The 13,258-nt window shown below is 41.5% G+C and overlaps 1 protein-coding gene across 1 annotated transcript in view; it reads left to right on the forward strand.

Moving 5' to 3' along the window:
* MYO16 (myosin XVI) overlaps positions 1-13,258 on the forward strand; it is a 605,690-nt gene that overhangs the window by 25,737 nt on the left and 566,695 nt on the right. The window lies entirely within an intron of this gene.

The raw sequence follows: 13,258 nt of genomic DNA on the forward strand, positions 1-13,258 counted from the left end.
TCGGGTGCATATACCCCTTTGAATATGTACTGTTGTATCCTTTGGATACAAAATAGTGCAATTGCTTGACCTTAGGGTAGTTCTATTTTTAGTTTCTTAAGGAACCTCCATACATTTCCCATTTGCAATTGCACCAAAAACAGTAAGAAACCTAGGAATAAGCCTAACTAAAGAGGTGAAAGATCTATACTTGGAAAACCATAGAACACTTAGGAAAGAAATTGAAAAGGACACAAAGAAATTCCTCATATTTTAATACAAATGTGGCTTCTAATAAAGGAAGGGATGATCTTAAAATATAGAGAGCTCATTATCAAAGATGTTTCAAACAGAAATGGGAAAACCATATTCCTGAGATGTCTAGATGTCCTGGGTCTAGGTGATAACTTTAGTCTTCTCAGTATATCTCCCTTGAAGGCAAGGCAGGAAAAATTCACAGCTCCAACCAGGGAAATGCTGGATAACCTTCAGTGTCCTGTGCAAAGCATTTCTCTGTGTCTTGAACAGAGAGGCATTTCTTAGTCCTAAAATTACAGCTTCCACTCGCCATATATAATGTGACTTAGACAACTGCACCTGTTTTCCATACCAGTAGTTATTACTTGAAAAAAGGGATAAAGTCAAAACAAAGGGACAATTAGTCCCTAAGGATAGATATGTAAAAGATATACAAAATCGCATTCCATAGTAAATAACCTCATATGGGTGTTCTTTGAGGTTCTGGCTTGCTTGTTTCAGAACAGTCTTGACCTATAGCAGCAGGAATTACGATGCAGGTATCTCTCAGTGAGAAAAGAGAATGTCAGAATTCAAGATGCTTTGGAAAAAAGTCAATGATGATTTTAACTTTCTAAAATGATGTAATAGAATTGAAAACCTCTACCAGGCTGAAGAAGAGACATAAATTCAGCGATGCGACCTACACTGATACACCTAAAAAAAAGAAAAAAAATCCCTAAGCATCTTGCAATAGGTGCTGTTTTTAAAGTGTTGAAGAAAATAGAAGAAAGAATTCCTGGTGCTTAGATGATTTTGCACATTCTCTACAGATCAGTAGCATAATAAATTTCTTAAATCTGCATCAAGATCGTCTTACCAGAGGCAAGAAGTCCAGATTTCACACAGGTGAGCACAGAATAGTTTCATCTTGCATAGCAGATGGCTCCAGGTCAGTGGCCAACAACAATTTGTAACACACCGATGATAATATAAGGCAGCCAACTCTTTCCTTGGAGTGCAACCTGCTTTATAAAAATAAAACCGGCTGGTGACTTTCTGTAGCAGAGAAATCTCTCCCCTTCCCGCTCTCCCTCTTTTCCTTTCTCTCTTTCTTCCAAAGTGTGGGTTGAACTCTACTCAGTCACTCTCCTGTTTGTGTAAAAGTACTGCAAATAGAAGCAAGTTGGATATTTAAATAGATATAAACAAATTTGAACAATGTAAATAAGAATGAGATTTACTTGACCACAGTAAGCCATATGCAAAATGTCACACACACACACACACACACACACACGCATACACGTATATCGGGGGGGGGGGGGAATACAACTTTCATCCAAAATCCTATGTTTTCTTAAGAGTTTACAGAAGTGGTCTCATAAAAGGACAGCATGTAAAAATGTGGGACGAGTAAATGTGCCAGGGAGTGGCTTTCCTGTCACCTCTTCCCCCGAAAAGAAGGACCTGAAGTTCCTGGCATTATATAAACGAATTCAAGATATGAGTTTTGAAAAGTTAAGCACGTGTGCACTTTCATACTGTATCTGTTTTAATGAGAAGTTTGATGTAACAAAGCCACATTGAAAGGAAGGCTACCTTTCGTCCTTGAGACTGTGACCCGAGACTGTGACCCTGGGACCAGCAGTTTCCAAGGTAGCAGCTTACCAGAATTTTAAGTGTATGGTCAGTGAGGAAATGAGCAAAATGAGGATAAAACTTCTCACATACTCGTTTTCTCTGACTTCTCATTTCTCTTGCCTTCTCCCTCGTCTTTCTTCCTTGTCCCCCTCCCTCCCCGTGATCTGTGGCAAGTCATTTAATACCACTGTCTGACAGTGTCTGCATTATACGGTGTGCATCATGAGATCTTTGGGTCACTTCAGCTTTAATGAGAATCAAATGAAATGATGTATGTGAAAGTCCTTTTCAAAACTATAGTATACACTCTGTAAACACGTAACTATCATCTATCTATCTATCTATCTATCTATCTATCTATCTATCACTTATCTATCTCTATCAATCAACTATCTAAACAGTTATATATGTGAGCAAACATTACAATCATAATGAAACCACAGGTCATTTTACATGAAAAAAAACCCCCGCAGTTTGTATGTGTGAATAGATCTAGTCAGACTCTATCTGTTATTTGGATATTAGAAATTAGTGTTTAGGTCAACGTTATGGAATTGAATTTCTTATTAAAAAACGCTTTGTAAATAACTACTTGTTTGGGGGAGTTACTGATCGTGATACCTTGAATTAGTAAAAATCTGACACGTGGAACAAAATTGGTACTTGTCAAGGGGAAAATTGGCTGGTAAAAATCTGTTGACGATCTGATATATTTTTACAGTTCTATCAAATGATAATATACATTGAAATTCTCTTCAGTCTCAGAGGCGTGTGAGTCCGTAAGCTTTTCCCATTCTTTGTAGCACAGATACAGGCAATTTAAATGCCTTCCTTGGGTGTGTGTCATCAGAAGCAAAGCTGTCGCAGTGGCTCTTAGCCTCGTTTCTCCCAGCAAAGCCTCCAGCAGGTGCCCTGACACCCGTCCTCCAGGAGCAGGGGAGTGTCATTTAAGCGGGTTCCCCAGAGAACTCAGATTACTCCCTGTGATGGGCAAGACCCATCTTCTCTGTGTCCTCTCCCTCCTAACCTCCTCCTCCTCCTTTCTTCTCCCCCAGCTCCCCTCCCCTCTCTCTCCATTCCTTTCCTCCAGTTTCTCTCTTTCCTTCCCTTTGTCCTTGAACTTGGCATCTGTAGCCCTGTTGTGCCAAGTGCGAGGCAGAAACAGCACAAGACATGTCCTCTGACCTAGCGAGGTCTGCCATCCAGGTGGAGAGAGGCAGGTGAGCACAGGAACGGAGGCAAAGTGAGAGCCAGTGTCTGTCTGTCCCTGCAAGAGGGGAGCAGAGAGACAGCGAGTGCCAGTGGCACTAGGGGAGAGGGTGGGTCAGTGAGATGGGGAACAGGTCGGGAGACCTCACGGACGATACATAGTGGGTCTTGTGCGATGCCTGCAGGACAAAAACTGTGATGTTCTGTGGATACTTAAGTCAAGGTTCCCTGATAAGATCTTGTCGTTTATGAATGATTTTCTGCGATTCAGTGCTAGGCGACAAGTAGGGCAAACCATATTGCTTTTAAAATGGAATCCAACTTAGTTTAATTATCTACAAAGACTTTTTCTCACACGGGTGTCTGTTACAGGAGGAGAGTCTTGCTTTTTGTTTTTTTTGTTTTTTTCTCAGACTTAATTTGCTGCAATATAAATGTATTAGGTGCCTGCTTTCTGCCTCACCTCTGTGCAGCTGCGTGGTAAATGGCACTATTCAAACTGATAACTGTTCTCCTTATGTCTGATAATCTGCCGCTGAGCCTGGTATTTGGGACCTTAAGTAGTCTTGCCTGTAAATGTAATTATATTTAATGATCTGTTTTGTAAATACAATGGTTTTTCCTTTTTGTGGGTCGTCAACTGAATCCTAATGTGGAAAAAAATAAGGAAATGTGAGCATTATACATTTCAGAAAATACTGCTCTTATTGTGCATATATTATACATTGTTCTAGATTTACATTAAGCACAATTCCATTACTATTAATTTCAAGCAACATAAATATGTTGCAGATTTATATAAATGCTCCTTTGCAATTTTTACACAGCTCTCCCCAGTATAATACAGCCGGTATCGTGTACGAAGGGTGCTAACTAGTTATCAGTTATTTTCCACATGTTGAAGCGGAATCAAAGTCAGAAAGGGAGGAAGAAAAGAAACTTAAGTACAGAGACTATTTTGCATAGGTACTGATGATGTACTAGAAAAGATCGTCTTTCTCATGTGCTCTGGAATTGTCCAGAATGGGGCCGGAAGTTCGGAGATACACAAATTCCTCCCTATTCAGAAAGTAATGAGTTCTATGACTTATGTGATCCAGTAATGTGCCAGAAAGCAAATCTCTGGCAAGTGTATTCCTGTTCGACTACTGAATGAATGAACAAATGAATAGAAGTAAATCCTATTTAGTATCTGTTCCTTCTTTTCCACAGGGATTTAAAATTGTATTTCAGGAGAATCTACTTATTGGATCCCATAATTCCTAAGAACATACCAGTATCTAATTTTTTCACACGTGAATCAGTTTTCTAGGGCTGACATAACAAGGGTACCACAGACTAGGAGGCTTCGACAGCAGACATTCATTGTCTCACAGTTCAGGGACTGGGAGGTCAAGGTCAAGGTATCTGCAGGGTCGGTTCCTTCTGGGGGGTGGGGTGGTAAGGACCGATCTATGCCACACTTCTCCCCTACCTCCTGGCGCTTAGCCTGCAGTCTTTGGCATTGTGGCTAATTACATCTGCAATGACCCTGTTTCCAAAGAAGATCAAATTCGGAGGTACTGGAGTTAGGGCTTCAGCATACGTTATTTCTGGGTTGGGTGAAGCGGTACAGAATTCAACCCAGAATAGAATGTCAAAGAAAGTCCCCAGTCCTTTCTATACCGGAGCTATCTGGACAGAGCATGAGATTAAATACAGACTGTGCGATATAACAGACTCAGTAAGGGGAACAGCGGGATGAGAAGAGGTCTCAAGGGCAGAGATAGTAGTGAAGACACCGCTGTCAACTCTAGTTGCGCTAAATCAGGGAAGGCTTCGCAGAGGAGTGGGGCTTGAGCATTGAAAGAGGTGTAGACATTTGGTGAACATGAACCTCCAATTTAATTTATCTTAAAGGGAACTCAATTTTTCTAACTAAACTTGTCCCTTCCCTTGAATCAGTTGAATCGAATTGGTTCTATTAACGGAACCAGCGGAATCGGAGTCTTCTGCCTCCCCCATCAGATCCGTTTAGATCGGGAATGTCCTCTCTTCTCTCCTCACAAAATTGCTGTATCCTTTCCCTCTGCTACATTTGGACCACTGCTGCCCCACGTCAGAGCTTCCTTCCAGAATGCCAAAGACACGGCTGACGGTTTTCTGTGATATCCCTGAATTTTTCATCCTTCCTTCGTCCTCCGTCCTGCATGTCACTACCCAGTTTACCTCCATAATGCCTCTGTGGTCACTGCTCTGCAGGTCCCAGGACTTCAGTATCTTCTGACCGCCCACCAATCCTAATCAAGCTCTCTACCCCAAATCTCCTCATAGCCTGTGTTTTCAACCTACGCGTCTCATGTCAACATTCGGTATAGTTAAAGAATCTCATCTTGAGGATGGACTTCAGAAGTCACCCAGTTGATGTCTCTACCAAATGCATGAATCCATCAGCCACATCTCAGCTAAGTGGTCACGTCTTATGTCTGCCCCAGGGTCCAGGAGCTTTCCCTGTCACACACATGACCTGTGGTCGCCACCATTTCAAGCTCGCCAGCGTGCTTTCTCACTTGTGCATCTTTGTCTGTGTTGCTATTATGTCATCTTCTTCTGAGACGTCTTCACCCTCGCCCACATCCTCCCCGCCACCCCCCCCCCCCCATCATTCAAGACCTGGCTTGCGTGCTACCACCTGTGCTATGGAAACTGTGGCTCTCAGATGAGAACACGTGAATGAAGGATTGTGCTGTGCTGACAGGGACAGGGACAAATATGAGTGAAATGATGAAATCCAGATTGAGGTGGTAGCAGAATATAAGAGAGAAAAAGATGTAAGTGGAACGTGGATGTAAAGGCTTCTGTCGAAGGGTGTGAGGAAGATGGGTATTTCATGTGAAATTAATTTTTGCAAATATGAAGATGACTTTAAAATCCGCTTGCCTAGTGGATATTATTTCTGATTTCAAGTTAAAATGATTGCTCTGTGGTGTATATATATATTTTAAATTTTTTAATGTTTAGTTTTGAGAGAGAGAGAGAGAGAGAGAGAGCGCGCGAGCATGAGTGGGGGAGGGGCAGAGAGACAGAGGGAGACACAGAATCCGAAGCAGGCTCCAGGCTCTGAGCTGTCAGCACAGAGCCCGACGCGGGGCTCAAACTCACGAACCGCAAGATCATGACCTGAGCCACAGTTGGACGCTCAACCGACTGAGCCACCCAGGCACCCCTATGTTTTTAAAACTTAAGAAAAAAACCCCAAACTACTGTGATATGGCTAGTCCATGTCCAGAGTGTGAGGACTGAGGGTCTACACATAACAGGCACAGAGATCCCCCTCCGGGTCCCAATGGGAGCAAGAGTCAAAATCACCCTAGTGCGCCGTTAGACAAGATGTGACCGAGTGCAGACGGCGCATGGGGGCCTCCCTCCCTTCGTCTGTTTCTCTCGCCGGTAGGTTTTACAGTGGAGCTTTACTGCCTCAAAAATAACCTTACTTAATACACGTATTCGGAAGCAAAAGCATAGCTAGATTATTTCGAGCTGCCACCTTTGAAATGGTCGTCTGGTGTTAGCCACTTGGAATCTACAATGGAAATAATCAAATTAATGAAATCACGGATACTGTTTACCAAATCTTGTGAAAGGTATGGTCTGTTCACAGTCTTGGACCATGGCGTGACAGTGCCTCGTTTTGTAATTTCATTTGTATGTGCGTTTGGATGGCCCTGTTTTGCAGTAGCCTTTTATGGTTTGTACTTCCCATGTGAAGAGGCAGGGTCCATATGAGAAGTGAGTTCTGAGCCCCCAGCCTCTGATACCGGCCATCGGGTGGCTGCTGTGTAACGTCTACGCATTTCCTGATCCAACTGGTATGTTCTGATTCTTTAGAAGCATCAATCTAGACATGGAAATGGTGGATTCATTAGCATATAGATGTCTAGATCAGGGTTTCCCAGCCTTGGCACTAGTGACCTTTTGGACCAGGTCGTTCTTTGTTTTGGATGCTGTCTTGTGCATGTGGGATGTTTAGCAGCATCCTTGGCCTCTACCCTATATGCTAGAAGCAGCGCCCCCTCATGGTTTTGACAACTAAAAACATCTCCAGACATTGCCAGAGTGTGTAGGGAGCAGAATCACCTCCAGGTGAAAACCAGTGATCTAGATATCAGCCCCAGTGCCATAATCGTATTTTTCATCACATCGAGGGGCCGTATATTTACCGGAGAACAACTACTCTGTGAGTCGCTGCGTCAGCCAGGTAGGCTTATTATCTTATTAATGGGGCTTTAGCGAAAATCCCGAAAGGAGAACCCATACATTTATGATTCCTTCAATCAGTGGATTGCACGTAACTGAAATGATATGAAATTAATTGCATTTTACTCATTTTATGCTGTAATGTGTATTGCTTGAGCAAATACTGCCAATTTTTTTTCTTCTTTTAAGTCTGGCAATAGATGCTGTTCTCCATCTTTCTACGTTTGGTTTGCTTATTTGGGGGGGCACCGGGGGGGGGGTAAGGGAGCAGGAATGATACCAGCTGGTGAATGCGGAATTAATTACAGATTGTTTCCCTCAAAAAAGGCACACGTGGGTCACCAACCTCTAATGATTTTGGCAGCTGTTTGGCTCTATTAAGATTACCAGTAACTGGACAGACACTTTATTCTTTTTCTTGGAAGCATATGTTGCAATTTTGGGGGGATTTGGACACTAGGAGCTTGGTTACAGATGCCACATCTGATGAGAATTTAAGACAGCACCAGCCATTGCCTCAGGCATTCGTTCCACAGTTTATTCAATCACTAACTTTCTGGTAATACTTGCTTTTCCGTTAAATACAAATGTGCAAATAAATACATTTCCAAAAAATACAGTCTCAGAATTAAAGCATATAGGTCTTAAAAGTAGAAAACTCTCAGATATGTGAAGAATGGTTTTTCTGCTTATATTGTTTTGGAAAAACAGTGATCTCAGCCTCATTTAAGTGATTCTTAAATTCTTGAAATGTGTGTGTTCTGTTCATGGCAACAATTCTGGGGGAGACACATCCTGCTCCCAAACCCCGATAAGTTAATGTTTAATTGCATCGAAACAGAGTCTTTAGAAGAACTTCAGGGTCACTACTGACCTAATTATTACTGCGTTAATAAATCTTATAAGTGACATACATTAATTTATATAAATCAATTTAAACTATATGGTTGGAAGGAAGGCTCTTAGTCTCACAAATAGAGTCTACACATTGTCTCGAATATCTTGCTTTGCATTTACTCCTCAACCCCTAAATGTGACTTTAGGTCACAGTGTTTCTTTAACTGGTCTGTTGGAACCTCCCATGAATTTTCTATCTCCTTTCTGCCTTTCTTTCCTAGACACCAGATGCTGTCACTGTTAATATTTCTGTCTGTCACTTCCTTTTGTGAAGAAGCACTACAATGTCAGGGTTAAAAGCACAAACTTACTGTCCAGCTGCTGAGGTTCGAATCTTTGTTCTGCAACCGTCTGACTTGGGAAAAGCCACTGTGAGGTGCTATCTTGTTATCTCCCTGTCAATTAAGGTCAAGTTATTAAATTTGGATGAAGTTGCAAAATACTGGGATCACAGATGGCGAGCTAATTGTCATGAGGTTGGTGGATCAAATCAACGTTCTATGACAAAATAGCTTGTACTGCTAGGTGAGCAAGCACAGTTTTCAAAGACAAACTTCCGGCAAATGTAGCTTCTTAAAACAAGCAGTCCTAAATATGGTCCTTGGAACATTTAAATTATTTAAACTTCTTTTGGTGTTTGTAGAAAAATTTTTTTTAGTTTACTAAGAAACTGCATTTCCATACAAATTAAAGTTTACAGTAAGTGACAGATCACGTGTAGAGCCAACCTAAGTTTGATGGTCGCTGGTAAGTGATTTTGACATACATTTTTTATTTATGAAGAAGATACAATAGATAAATGCACGCTTCAATTCATCAAATTACTTACATTAATAGTCTCTCAATTCTTTTCACGCTTCCTTATTAGACTCTTAATTAAAGCTTATAGCCTCTGGCTTCAGTGATAGTTTTGAGTCAAGACTGAAGCAAAGAGTGTTTCCATACACACTCATTGAAGAAATCATTTAGCACAGATGCCTGTAGGTGCTCAAAGCTGCGTGGCGATTTGAGCTTATTGTATATGAGTTTTTCTGCGTAGAGGGGACTTCAAGCTTCTCAGCAAACAGTATATGCCAATAAGAGGATTCTCTGAATGTGAGAGGGTAGGTTCCCAACTCACTTATTTCTTTTTTAAGGATCATGAATATGGGAATCTTAATTCAGTAATAATCCTGTTGTGTGTTGCCTGCTTTTTTCTTGTAAGTTCTTTTTAAATTAGCCTTTCTCACATCTCTGTGTTAACAGGTATGCTAATGAGGGAATTCTTTGAAACCCAGGGTGTTACAATACACCCTTACAAGAATTCTCCTACGATATTCCTAACGGCAGTGCCCTACAATCATTATGAATGGACTTCCAAAATATGCTCCGTGTTTTAGGATTCCCTCATGTTTCCTGTGTCTGGGGAGTAAACGCGTCTCCACGGTGTCAGTTCACTGCCTGGAACCTGATCCCATTAAGTTGAACACATGGGGTGTTGGTAACCGTAGGATACCCGAGCATCAGCTGAGACACGAGGAAGTAAGATTACAGTAAACAAGACGAGCGGAAAAAAAGTGACGAGCGTGTACAGACGTGGAGCTTTAAGCATTTACGGGGAACTGCTTCATGGAGCCAGATTAGCATCGGTATTTACCACATCGGACAGCTTTTTGTTTACGTGTTATTTTATTTTAAGTGAAAGCACTGTGAATGAGATGAAGGGCAAAATCCCATAAAGGGACAGGCCCTACAACAAATAGTTAACCTCTTGGCCAGATGGCACAACTTGAGGCTATTTATCAAGATCTGAGGGTAGAATTTGGGACAAGGAACATGAGGTCCAATGCCAAGAATAAGACAGGAAACTAACAGTGAGGAGACATGGCTTTATCCCGCTTGAATAAATACAGCAGTGTTTAAAGTGCAGCTTCTTGTATTAACTAGGAAATCAACCTAGTTCCTTAAATTGTATTCCACAGTCAGGAGGAGTTGGGACTGGGGATGGGAATTGGGCAAAAGTGAACATACGTTTTGGCGACAGTGTGGAGTCTTTTTTTTTTTTCATTTTATTTCCTCTTCTTTTTTTCTTTTCTCCCCTGTCTCTCTCTGTATTCTTCCTTCCTCTCTCCTTCCCTTCTTTCCTTCCTTCCTTTTCCTTCCTTCCTTTTCTTTCCTTGCCCTCCTCCCCCTCCCCCTCTCTCTCCCTCCCTCCCACCCTTCCTCTTTCTCTCTGCTGCCTGCCTGTCTTCCTTCCTTCCTTCCTTCCTTCCTTCCTTCCTTCCTTCCTTCCTTCTTCTCTACACTTTCTTCTAAGAAGATGTGGGCTGGAAAGAAATGACAGTGCCTTAACCAAATGATAAGAAAGTAAGGTAAAGAGGAAAGAAGACAGGTCAAGTGTTTAAACCAGTCTAGGGTGCCAGGTCACAACAGATAGTTTAATAGCAGTGTCTCAAGTCCAAGAAAACTCTGAGACCAAAGAGAAGATCAGCAGAGTGGAAGTAGAGACTTACCCTTGAGACGCTGGCCGGGCCAGGTCTTCACTGGAACACAGTGGCAGAACAGATACAGCTTCTGTCTAGGAAACAGGCTTTAAGTCCAGGGGTGTGCTAACCAGCTGTGGGAGGATGCACTTAACTAGTCTCAGTCTGTGTTTCCTTAACTTAAAACCCAAGGGATTGGATTTGCTTCACAGAACTCGTTGTTTCTTTGTCCCCAAGGAAGCCGCCATATTTAAAAAAAAATCTCTTTATGTTTTTCTTTTTACCTTTACAAATCTTTCAAAACTTAAACACTCAAATCCTTCAATTCGTCATAACTTAAATACAGTTTCTCCCAGAAAGCCTTCCTTACTAATTTGTCCCAATTTGCAATGATCTCCTCACTTCCAAACCCCAGGATCAGCCACCAATGATGCCTGCAGTTTAACTGTCAAGTAACTATGTGTTGCATTGTATTGATTTCACTGTTACCTATATCTCCTTGTGTATCTTGTTCTGTTCTTTAATTTTAGGTCATGAGGACTACGGAGGTATTTAGGGCAGGGAGAGTTTCATGGACTTTTTTTTTTCACTGAAGACCTCTACCATGACCTTTGGAGAGAATACATTCTTCATTAAATATGTTACTTTTTCATGTGTTGAACTGTCAATCTGGAAATCTCACATATTTCCACCTTAAGCCCATTTTTATAACTTAATAAAGTGCCCTCTTTTGGAAGCTCACAGATATTCTACTGGGGAAGAAACAAAAATCTCTGTTGTTTATTTTGGATTTGTATCTCCTCTGTTAAAACCCCATCAGGGCCAGCCCCTTGCCCTACTACAGCCAGCAATGTTTTGTACACACATGGACTAAACATGTTGGGTAAAACCAAATGGATCATCAGGGACATCAGGGACAGTCTATATACCCCAGGAAAGTCATCTTCAAGGCGTTTTTTTTTTTTTTTTTTTTTTTTTTCCATGAACCTGATACCCACTTGTGGAGTACATTACTAAATTAGCTGGGTAAGTTACAGTTGATCCTGAAAAAAATAATACAGCTCCATCCTGAATAATGTGTATTTAATAAATGCTGATTTGATGAGCCACCAGGGTTCTCATTTGTAACGCTGTGGGAATACCAAACACCTCTTTTGATGATCCTTGATTCAACAGAACCAGTCTTAGGATGGTATTAGCTGAGTGGAGCACACGCACATTTAATCATGGGACCCTGATTTTCAAAAATAGATTTTTAGTTTCATTGTGTCATGAGCACATTAATTATATGTGATTGTTTGGTTAGTAAGTCTCCACTTTGCTGGAGTACAGGCTCTGTGGAGGCAGAGGGTGTATCTAGTCGATTGCCACCATATCCTGAGTATGAGTTAGGTGTCTCGCTTAAGGCAAAATGTTAACTTTTAGGTTTATCTTCAAAGTATAATAAAAAATTATATCACATATTTGTGATGCTGCACTTCTAAATACTAGCAAGGCTGACATTTGTTAATGACTGTTAATCATTATGCTTCCTTTCTGGAAGATTGTCTTTACCCAGTTATCATTTGGGTCTTAGCTTTTTTATTTATGTGATGCAGTTCACTCTTTTTCTGTGAGTATTTCAATGTTTTCCAGATTTCTTTTGTTTTTGTTTTTGTTTTACTTTTGTTGTATGATACCTTTTTGAAACGGACATATTTTAATTTATCTTCATAGTTATGGATCTTTTCTTTGGTGGTCTCTTTCACTGTCTTAAGTGCAGAATCATGAGTCCTATACAGTCCAGCCTTGCTGGGTGGGGGTGGGCCACTTGTGCAGACCTAGAGGTGGCCCATTGAGGCAGTTTCAAGGAAGTAGAAAAAGCCAGCTCAGGCTGAAAAGTTCTGGGTCCGGGAGGATGTGTGACAACAGAATTAGAAGGACAGTCAGAGGTTGGGGCGCCTGGATGGCTCAGTCACTTAAGCGCCTGACTCTTGACTTTGATTCAGATCATGATCTCATGGTTCGTGAATTCAAGCCCCCATCAGGCTCTGTGCCGACAGGGCAGAGCCTGCTTGGGATTCTCTCTCTCCTTCTCTCTCTCTCTGCCCCTCCCCTGCTGTCTCTCTCTCTCAAAATAAATGCAGCCGACTAAATGAGATTCTTGGGCACAGGCACGGAGTTGCTAGAATACCATCCCGGTCCACCTCTTCTACCTTTGGGGTCTTTGACAGGGCGGATAGCTGTGTAGATTCATGTATAGTCTGTGTCCAGAGCATTTTCTGATGAATAACAATGAGTTGGAAACAAAACAAAGGTTTCCATTTGTTTCCCATAGAAATGAATCCATATTTCCTTGAATTAAAAATTGCCCTGAATAAAAAGATGCAAGTTTTTTTTTGGGGTGGTGAGCCCAACGGCCTGTATTCAACTGAATACACATAGCACCTGGAAAATGAGTCTCTGATTTTTGGACTGGGACTTTGTACTGGACTCTTCACATGGCTTTCCTCCACCTCCTTAGTTTTGTGTGGCTATAAAAGCATATTTTATTTATGTTTGCTCAGGTAGGCTGCGTATTCCTGAAAGTGTTAGAACTCGGACTAATTATCATA

Source organism: Acinonyx jubatus, chromosome A1, assembly GCF_027475565.1.
Source record: "Acinonyx jubatus isolate Ajub_Pintada_27869175 chromosome A1, VMU_Ajub_asm_v1.0, whole genome shotgun sequence".
Classification (NCBI taxonomy): domain Eukaryota; kingdom Metazoa; phylum Chordata; class Mammalia; order Carnivora; family Felidae; genus Acinonyx; species Acinonyx jubatus.